General features: G+C 44.0%; 1 long non-coding RNA gene across 2 annotated transcripts in view; it reads right to left on the bottom strand.

Annotated features, from left to right (window-relative positions):
• Nucleotides 1–1,328: 1,328 nt before the first annotated feature.
• The window catches only part of LOC112550174, a 33,364-nt gene continuing 24,034 nt past the window's right edge, over nucleotides 1,329–10,658 (bottom strand). For both annotated transcript variants that reach the window (XR_003093849.1, XR_003093850.1), the window contains exon 4: nucleotides 1,329–2,581. This is a non-coding gene — a long non-coding RNA (uncharacterized LOC112550174). The remainder of the gene's footprint in view (nucleotides 2,582–10,658) is intronic.

Genomic DNA, 10,658 nt, shown 5'->3' with positions numbered 1-10,658 from the left:
GGGGGGGGGGGGGGGGGGGGGGCCCCTGCCACAAGCCCCCCCAACCCCTGCCTGCCCCAGCTCTGGCCCTTTTAAAGAAAAAACACAAAAGAAGCCCCAATTCACTGGCTCCTGCCTGGCAGGGGGGTGATCCCCACTGCCCCCTACTGTCCCACGCTGCATGGAGGGCTCTGCATGAGCCCCCAGAAACTCCAAGGCTGCTGCAGCATCTGGGGCAATGGGGAACAGTGGGGATTCCCCCCCACCCCACACATACACCTGGCAGCACCCAGTGAGTCTGGGCCTTCTTTTAAAGGGCCAGGAGCTGGGGTGGACAGGGCAGCTGTGGGGGAGGCTGGGGGAGCAGGCAGGGGATGGGGCCTGGCAGGGGTCCCCCCATGGTCTCCACAAGCCCCCTTGCCCCCGCCCCCTACTTACCAGCTCTGAGTCAGGGTCCAGCTCCCTGCTGCTGTGGGCAGGGACTGTCCAAATCTTCAAAGCTCTCTGAATCTTTTCCAAATTGATTCAGAGAGCTTTAAATCGATTCAGACCTTTTAATTGGTCCCCTGATTTGATTCGGAGATTCAGCGACCGAATTGGGTCGAATCTCCTCTGAATTGAATCAGCCCCCGAAGCTTCATACAGCCCTAGTGCTAATGTGAGCACTTTTAAAATGCCTTCCATTTAAGGATCTTAAAACAAGATGTAATAATCTCACACATCCTACAAATCTGCTGCTACTTAGTTAAAAAATAAATTCAAAGTGAAAACCTGTGAAACAGAAAGTCCGCTATTGACTAGGAATATTGAAGCATCAGGCTCCACTACTTTATAACTATTATAACGGGGAATCCTTTACCAAAAAAATACTTCAAAGAGTTCATTAAAATGTTGATGAAAACGAGCGGTGAGCACTTAGAATGATTGCAAAAGTGGTTAGATGTTTCAGTAATGGAGTGCCCTTTATTTTATGAAGTTGATTATTGTTCACAATGCTCTTACATTTTTACATTATAAAAATAATAGGCACATCCTTTGGATACCTCTGCAGCTGCTATCTGCTTATCGCCTGTAGAGAAATTAATGACTGGCAGGAGAAGGAATGGAGTACATGCTTCACCTTCTCAGTGAGTGGTCAGGAACATGAATGACTGGTGCCTCCCAAGACTGGAGGGGCATCATTTTTAGGTGGCAGCATCAGTGATGAGCAGCAAGTGGGGATCACCCGCAGATGCCAGCGGCGGTGTCTGCAGTAGGCAGGGGGAGGGTTGTGAGTGGTGAGTGGTGACAGCCTGCAGAAGCCAGTGGCAGGCAATCTCAAGGGGGGGCACACCCCCCCCCATGCTCTACTACGTGTTGCCTGTGATTGGGAACAAAGCAGTCCTTCATGTGTACAGGTAGCTGAGTCTATTTTGGACAGTTGTTTTACATCTCTGCTAATATAACATTTTCTCACCCATAATACCTTTATAGTTGACATTCATGGGCAGCAACAGCCCTTTACCTGTAATGTCTGCATTGGGAATATTTTCTGTCCCAGGTATTCAGACTGCACTCCCTATAAAAATCACAGCCACTTAAGGAGCAACATAGCACCAGGGCACTGATATGTTGCTATTAATATGCATCAGCTGTATGAATTTGTGTGGACAGAAAAGAGTACTTAACAAGAGCCTGATCCAAAGCCCATTAAGGTCATCATGGATCTTTGCATTGGTTTCAAAGGGCTTTGGGTCAGGCCCCAAAGCCATAGGACATACTTGGAGAAGAAAAAGACCCATGGATTACCAGTGGATGAAAGGCAAAGCCAAGCACATTCAAATTAGAAATAAAACACAGGGTTTGGTATTTTTTACCAATTAAGGTGATTAACCACTGGAACAGAGTACCAATAGAAATGGTGGATTCTTCATCTCAGGATGTCTTCAGATGAAGATTGGGATGCCTTTCTGGATGTCATATTTTAACGGAACAAAGGTTTGTTGGGCAACAGGGGTAATTTGGTAAAAGTCTAGGGCCTATGCTGTACAGGAAGTTAAAACAGAAAATCATTTCCAGCCTTTTAATCTCTGGGTTAGAGAATCCTCTAGTCTAATCCCTGGCCAGTACAGGATTTTTCCTTACATTGCCCATACAAATGCTTTGTGTGGTCAAGTTTTAAAAATCTGTGGTTACGAGCAAACACTGCTTCCCGTTGGAAGATGTCCTGTTTCATTCTCCATTCCACTGCTGGAAAAAAATTATTGTGTGGTCAATCAAAATTATTTTCCTCAGCTTTGTTTCTTAAGCCCTGTTCTAATTATACTACCATATTCTTCTCTGTGTAAATCTTCTTTGTACTTGGATTTTACAGTCCTCCAATATTTGTAGACCATCATGCCACCATTCATTGTTATTCAGTGAATTTACATTTTTCCTTTTAATCTTCATAAATCAATCCTTCCAGCTTTGTGTAAACTTTCTTTCAGAGTATTTTGGGAAGAACTTTGTAACAGAGATTAAGTGAATCTGGAATGATGCTTAGGTTTTGTGCAGGTCCTCTACACAGGAATGAATTTCATTCTGGATCATCATTTCCTTTCGCAAAGGTAAAAACAGAGACCTAGAAAAGTGGAATGATTTGATTAAGATCAAACAGCAGTTTGTGGCAGAACCAATATTTTTTGGGGGGTGATGCTTAGTACCATGACTTGCCTTAGCTACCTTCAGGCAGTATGGTTCAATATAATGACCCAAGAACACAATACATTTAAGGTGCAATTAAGGTGTTAATCGTATCATAAATAGCCACATGTTAAAACCAACTTATGGTGTGATAAAATAACAAACAAGCCACAAAGATATGCCATATATAGTGGATAGCATCTTTATCTTCTTTGTATTGTGCCTTAAATTGCCTTAAATTGAACATGTGGCATGTCTGGGATAAGTAATGGATCTGGCATGGGACAGCCCAGGGTCTGGGGCAGTGACCATCTCCCTGATTACAGACCCACTGTGCCCTGGGCCTTTAAAAAGTGGGCATGCAGCTGGGAGCCTCTGCTGAACACCTGGTTTTTTTAAGTTCCTGGGGGCACCCTTGCAAGCAGCAGCTGGGGAGATGGGAGATTCCCCAGCTGCAGGTATCATTTCACAGTGTTGGGCACCGGCAGTTAGGGACCTGGGAACTCCCTGTCCCCTAGCTGCACATGTAGCTTCAAAACTCTTTGCAGGGCAAAGCAGGAATTCTGGCCATGTCCGGGGAGCCGTGTAGGATAGAGAGACACAGCTCCCTGGGTGCTGGCAGTTGGCTATCGCACAGTGGGGGTTGTGGTTGGTTTGTACCTCATCCCCAAAACCACATGACTTACCACACATGTCTGGCATGACAGGTTGCCCAGCTTTGGGGATGGGGCATGACATTTCTCAAAACCCAATTGTGCCATTGCTTTAACATCTGCCAGCAGCCTACGTGAGACCTCACACTGCTGTTGTCATGCTGGTGACAGATACACTGCCCTGATAATTTTGAGAATGAATTCATTATGTTCCTAAAACATGCACCTGTGCATGTGCATATACACTCACACTCACATGAACTACAAACACCTAACTGGGAATTGCCCTGGTTTATCTGAAGGTAAAATTCAGCACACAGTCTTTGATTTTGGCCCACAGAGTAAGCTGTCTAACAGTAGCCAATGATGCTGATGGAAGATACTGCTGTCTTGCTGTTCAGGCTTATAATTAATTCATAAAGATACAAGTTATTTTTATTTCTCTTGATTTTGGATCCATCATTTTTCCTTCTTAAAACATCTTCTGGAACAGATGTAAGGAAGTGGTCATTGCCAAAGCCTTCTGTTCTTGCCTTGTTACCAGTCTCCCATCACTATATTGCTAGCAGTTGGGTGAGAAGTAGTTCTTTGCATGACAACCACATTTCTTACTCTTGTCTGAATATAAACAAAAACAGAATAGCATGCCTAAGGCTTGTAGAATCTGGTCCTGAACACTGCAGTCTAACTCCCTTATTGAAAAATACCAATTTTATTAGCAAGCTTACTGAATGTCACTGATCACAAAAAGGGATAGGGACTGCTTCATGGAATGCAACTCTGATGCAACACAACATCAGATCAGTTTTGCTGGGATCACAACAGGAAAACTGACAAATCAAACCAACTATCAAATCAGATCTGGCCGTACACTGGCCTGACCCCAGGCACTGGACTGAGCTGCAGACTGACCATGTGCACTGGCTCCACTGCAGACTGGTGGTAGCCACATCAACATGCAGAACTCCCCACAAGTCTGGAAATTTGGCAGCAGGGAAGCAGCAATTAATATTGCCACCACTCCTCTGCTGCTAAATCTCTGAACCTGGGGGAGCTCTGCAGACCAGATGACATGGCTCTGCGGGCTGGATTTGGACTGGCTTAGATGTCTCCATAATGTAATAAGTACAGAACCTCTAAAAGGCACATCTGTTTTATGGCCATTTGCAAGAACAACTCTATGAATCTGACCCACAAGAACATAATGGAACATAATGGATCTCCTGGATCCAGTCCTATATTTTGCTATCACAAGCAACCACATTCTGTGGTGGAAGCATGCCAGGAATCATAGATTTCATAGAAAAGTAGGGCTGTGACCTCTAGAGGTCATCTAGTTCAACTCCCTGTCGGGTCATCCCTATCCAAACCATTCTATACAATCCATAAGCTAAATTTTTTGAGTCAACTCTGACATAACACAAGATATAACTCCCTAAACTGGCATAGGTAAAGCAGGGGACCATGGCAGTTAATGTCCTACTTCTATTAAACAGCTGTCCAACAGCTAAACTTAATATGTATATGTTCTTGAATAATATTAACTATGCCACTATCCTTAACATTTACTTATATTTGCATCTTCCTTAATAGATTACTCGTAATTTATTTTGTTTTATGTCACTCAGCAGTAAAACCCTGTTTTTAATTAGATTAGCCCTCACCGTGCAGTTCAGAAGAGATAGCAGCATGGGTCACATTTTATGAGTCCATAGGGAACATTTAGTTTCTCAGAGCATATGTTGCATATCCTTGTTATAAATATTTTCACTATCTGAAGACAATGGCATTTTGTTGAAATACACGAGAAAAATTATTAGGCCACCTCTGTTATTGTTCAGTGCCACATGTGCCTTTTAAAATATACTAATGTTTCCTTAACATTCAGCCCTGTTATCAGCCTTATCAAAGCTGAGGATCTAGATCTATGTGGATGTGTTTACACATAGTCATTTACTGTGGATTAGCCCAATTTAAGCTGCATTACGGACACGTCTACATGTGTGTAGCCTTAATGTGGCTTAAAATGGAGATTTTAGGCTAATGGGAACCTAAAATTGATACCTGCCCAAACCATGTATCAAATTTAAGTGGGATTAGTTAATGCAGATTAATGCATGTGTAGAAGCATTACTCCGGATTAATGCAGATAATTTAGTCCTGGGTCTACCCAGCCACTAGGGGGCCAACTGGAGCCCAACCCCAGTGCTCCTGGCTGGGCACCTCTCCTTCCCCAGGTCTGGGATGCTCCCTATATAGTTTGCTACTTGTTAGCAGGTTTTTTATTGTTAATAGGTGAGGAGGGGGTAGAGGGGCACTGTGTGTTGAGGGGGAAGGGATGGAGATGGATGTTGTAAGAGAAATAAAGTTTCTTTGTTTCAATCATGTGCATGTCCTGAGCATGGTGCTGGGGACAGGAAGGGAGCAGGGGTGTATGGGCAGCAGGGCAGGTGGGCTGGAGCAGGAAGTGCAGGAGGATGGGGTTGGCCAGGGCCTCCTGTAGCTGGTACCCTGGCCCCCGCTGGCAGGTGCGTGGCTCTACTTGGGCCTCAGCATGGAGGGGTGTCTGTTGGGGCCAGCAGAGCCAGCACCACGGCCAGCAGAAGCATGGGGCACTGGTCATTGCTGGCAGGGGACAGGCTGGAGCAGCAGGATGCTGAGCATTATGGGCAGGGGCAGGAGCAGGGGCAGGGGTAACCCTGGTGCAGGGAGGCAAGGTGGGCAAGGAGGGAGCTGCTGCATGCTGCCACTGTGCTGGGCATGTGGCTCCTGGGCAAGGAAGGGGCTGGCCAGGGATCAGAGGGCAGTGGTGTGTTTCCAAGATGGCTGCCAAATGGCTTCAGGTTCTGGCAGCCATGTGTCCAGAGGCAGGAGCTCCTCCTGGTAGCCACAGGGGCACAGGGCAGGGCTAAAGTGGCCTAGGACTAAAGTTAGTCCCAAAGCCCATCATGTGTAGACACCTGCCAAAACCTGCTTAATCTGTATGCATTACATTTAAGACCACTTGAATTCATGTGTAGATGATCCTACCTAAAAAGGGGACATTTTTATTGTCAGAGTTTGCCTGCTTCTAGTAACGAGGTATTTAATGTGCCTTTGCCATGTGGCTTGATAAAGTCAGAACTCCATCCGGCTGCCAGCAAAATGAGTGACAAAATTCCACTGGACTTTACAGATGAATGACTAAGCTGTTGGAATAAAAGCTGCTTGGGCAAGGGAAGCAGGACTGCATGTTATTTTACATTTTGCATGGCTCTGCACACACTGACAGTATCCCACGAACAAGAGCATTCCTTGCGTTACATGTAACAATCAGAGGTGAACCCTGGCCTGAATTTTCCCAAAGCTCAAAAGGGTTTAAATGCAGTGTTTCAGTTTGGGCCCATATCTATCACCAGTACCATGGGAAGGAACGTAGATTTCCGTTATCTTTTAGCTATTTCTCTGATTTTGATTCCATGATAATTTTTAATTCCATGTAAATTGGGGCCAGTTTGAGATCTCTTTAATTTCAAATGGTCATGCTTACCCAGAGACCATCAGTTTTTGAAGAGCAACCAGCCAGTGGTAACCATATCATGATGAGTTGATTCCTACAAATGCAAGCACCAGATGAGAACTCTGGGCCAGATGCTGTCAGTCTTATTCAGACATGGGGGTAATACCATACTTCCACACATTACTTCATATTCTGCATGAATAAGGGTTGCTGAATCTCACCCAGCCTTCCTAGAAACTTTAAAATCAAAAGACTGCATTTAAATCAGCGGTCCATTGAACACGTTCACTTCAGACAGCTGATCAGAGAGTAATGATGAGGTGTGCCAAGTCCATTTCATATGTTCATATTCATATTGCCCCAGTGAGTTCTTTCTGTTGTTTCCTAGACTCATAAAAAAAGTTCCAGTGAAAACTTTTTTGTGAAAGGTGTGGTTTTCTCCAGTATGGGGGGTATTTTTCAAAAGGAAGGAAAATACAATAAAGTTAAAACTCTTAAATTAAAATTTAGGAATATCATACAATATGGCCCTGGAAAGCATTGAAGTTCAGAATATTTTAAATATATATTTATATATATTTAATATATTTTAATATTTTAAATTTCCTTTTACAATCCCAGAAAGTACCATGAGTTTCCAATCATTCCTCTTTAAAGCAGGGGTGTCAAATTCATCCATCTCCCTGGGACAGATAAGGGATGTGGAGCCAATCTGTGGGCTGGATTAGGCCCACATGCTAGCTCTATGTGCTGTACCCAGACCGCAAGGATGCCACATGCAGTGCATGTCCTAGACTGACTGCATGTGCTGCTTACAGTGTGCATGCCAGGTTCCAGCCATGCACACAATATGCAGCACATGTTGGCCCTGACCCAACATAGAATACAGTGCATAGGACCAGTCCAAGGTGTGTGTTACATGCAGCATGGAGGGTGGGTCTGGTGTGCAAGCTTCATGTGGCGTCCATGCTGGATCCACCCTGCATGCTGGATATGGCATGCCGGGGTAGTCTATGGGCTTGATATGGGCCAGCACCAGATCCAGCGTACTGTGTTGGTCAGGCATGGATGCCACGTGCAGCGGATGCCCCAAACTAGCCTTGCACGTGGGGTTGGGGCCAGAGCATGCTGCAGTCAGTACTGCAGGCCAGATGGTACAGCTCCACAGACCAGATCCAGCTCACAGGCCATATGTTTGACACCCCTGTTTTAAAGGATCAAGAAGGTGAATCATAATACTTTTCTTACATTGTTTGATCTCTGAAAATATGATTTAAAAACACTGTGTAGTGTCATGTTTTTCCTCAGAATAAAAATTTATATTTGGCAATTTTTATCACTGAGACTAGATCTGTGTGTCATACCAAGTGCAGAATAGAATAGAAATATACATCAGGGGAAAACTTGTATAGGCAGTTTACTTTCCATCAGTTTTCATTGTTGGCATTAACTTATATCAGCACTGTCTCCGTGGGCCTTAAAACCCTGAGCCACATAACTTTTTACACTAAGGTATTTTATTATTAAAGTATTTTTAAAGGAAAAAAAAAAGAGAGAAGTTCTACATAGAAAACAAAAATCTCTGCTCTGATGAGAGGGAATTGCTGTAAAAATGTCTATCCTACTTATAACAGGATTGGTGACAATCAATGTTTGAGAGATTACCTTAATATAAAACTGGTTCTTCTTGTAAATTCCATAGGATCAACCTGACTGTAGTGGGGAAAATACAAGGGGAATAAAGAGAGGAAATGTAACGTAATTTTGATTTGACTGTTTTTTGGTGTTGATATCCACTGAAGACCAAGACAAGATTACCACATTAATTTCTGCGTATGATCTATGGCAAAGTTGAATCCAAGAATTCAGGAATGAACGTTGAACCCACTGTGCCAACGAAAGTTGAACCCATTCTGTTTGCTGTTCATAATACTTGTTCATTATGTTTAGAGGCAGGCTGAAGCCTTGCAAACATGAACCAGAATCTCTGCTCATCTGAGTCATTCTTTAGACAGATTTAAAAATGTTTATATGCTCCTGTAATTAAATCTGTAGTGAAAGGGGCATGTTTCAAAATATTGATTAATTTCTTCACAGCTTAAAGTTTATTACCATGAGTTCTGTTTCTAACAGTGTATTAGGTGGCAACACTTTCATTATAAGCCATATTTTTAGAAGTTTTGTGTGTACAGGGCTGGCCCGTTCTATCCTGCGAAACCTGCGGCCGCAGGGGACCCCATAGCCAAGTGGCCCCCTGCGTCCAGCCCCTTCCCCCCCCCCCCCCACACTACCCCTCCCCCCCCCCCCCCCAATGTTCTGTAAATTCCCTTTGAGGATTAGATCTGAGAGGTTGGAGTGGTTTTCTTGTGAGAAATGCTCCCCCACAAGTAATTGGGTATATTTGTCTTTGACAGATTTCCAGTGTGCGTTCATTCTGGTGCGCAGTTGTTGTTTGGTCTCTCCTACGTATTTTCCATCAGGGCATTTGGTGCATTGGATGTGGTATATTATATTTCTGGAGGTGCAGCTGTAAGATGCAGGAATGGTGATGATTCTGTTGTGGGGTGTTGTAATTGTGGGGGTGGTGGTGATATGTTGGCAGGCTTTACATTTCTTGTCATGGCATGGTCTGGATCCATTCAGTGGGTTTTGCTTCTGGTGATGAGATTAGTGAGGTTCAGCACTTGTTACTGGGTGGTTCTGGGAAGATCTCTTTAAGAACTGGGTATTCTTCTAGAATGGGCTGCAACTGTTTAAGGATTTTCCGTATAGGTTCCAGGGAGGGGTGATATGTCATAACCAGTGGTGTGTGATTCATAGGGGTTTTTCTTCTGTACTGCACCAATTCTACAGTCACTCCCCCCCAACCTGTCTCTCATCCTTTGACTCCTATTATTTACATTTTTACTGATTGGCTTCCTTGCATGCATACTGGCCTCTGGCTTCTTTTCTATTCATTCCACCCAGGAAGAGCACAGACCAACTGCAGATGCTGCCTCAGCCTGACAAAGGGTGTTTGTGCCCAAAAGCTTGCAAAAAAGAATTTTTGCAACTATTTGAGTTGGTCTCATAAAAGATATCAGATTTACCCAAAGAACCTTGTCTGCCTATGTTCTTAGACCAACACGGCTACAACCTATACCCCTTATACATATCTGAAGATTGTACAGAAATCTCCTTGCCCTCATCAATGCCTGAATTTCATTTAAGCTGCTTAGACTATCTTTTAGTTGTATTCATTCAGGATGTGAAGTTGTAGCCTGCCAGATTCTGTTTAGAGTCAAGCACACTATTGTATGATTTATGTACTACTGGATGGAGAAGAAAGAGCCAATGTGGCACTTGAATTGCAGATGGATACAAGATACTGACAGGTTTCAAAGTCTTGTGGCACTTGCCATTTTGCTTTTTTGAAACAGCACTATAATTAAACAATAGCCAGCAAGGACAGCCGTTCCTAGCATTTAGCAACAGTGCCCAATCCCAATAAAGTTAATGGCAAAATCCCCATTAACTTCAGCAAGGTCGGCTCCAACTTCAGTCACAGTGGACACTGCCACATGAGACATTTACTGTGCAGTTAACTAATTAACTGCGCAGTAAATGTCTCAGTGTCTACATGTGTGGCCCAGTTAGGCTGGAGTAAACTAATTTACTCTGCAGCAGGATAGTACTTGTATTTAAAAGCTCTGTCCTGCTGCGGAGTAAAAAACTCCACAGCAGTGCACATGTAGACTAGGCCTGTGCGATGTGGCTAGTATTTGCTTTGGATTCCAATTCGGGAGACAGATTTGATTTGGTGATTGGAATCACTGTCCTGCCTGCCCCAGCTCCTGGCACTTTGGAAACCCACCTCCCCCCCC

This window comes from Alligator sinensis, unplaced genomic scaffold (assembly GCF_000455745.1).
Source record: "Alligator sinensis unplaced genomic scaffold, ASM45574v1 scaffold73_1, whole genome shotgun sequence".
Lineage (NCBI taxonomy): Eukaryota > Metazoa > Chordata > Crocodylia > Alligatoridae > Alligator > Alligator sinensis.
The sequence above is the reverse complement of the archived record's forward strand: the minus strand, read 5'-3'. Positions and strand labels throughout refer to the sequence as shown.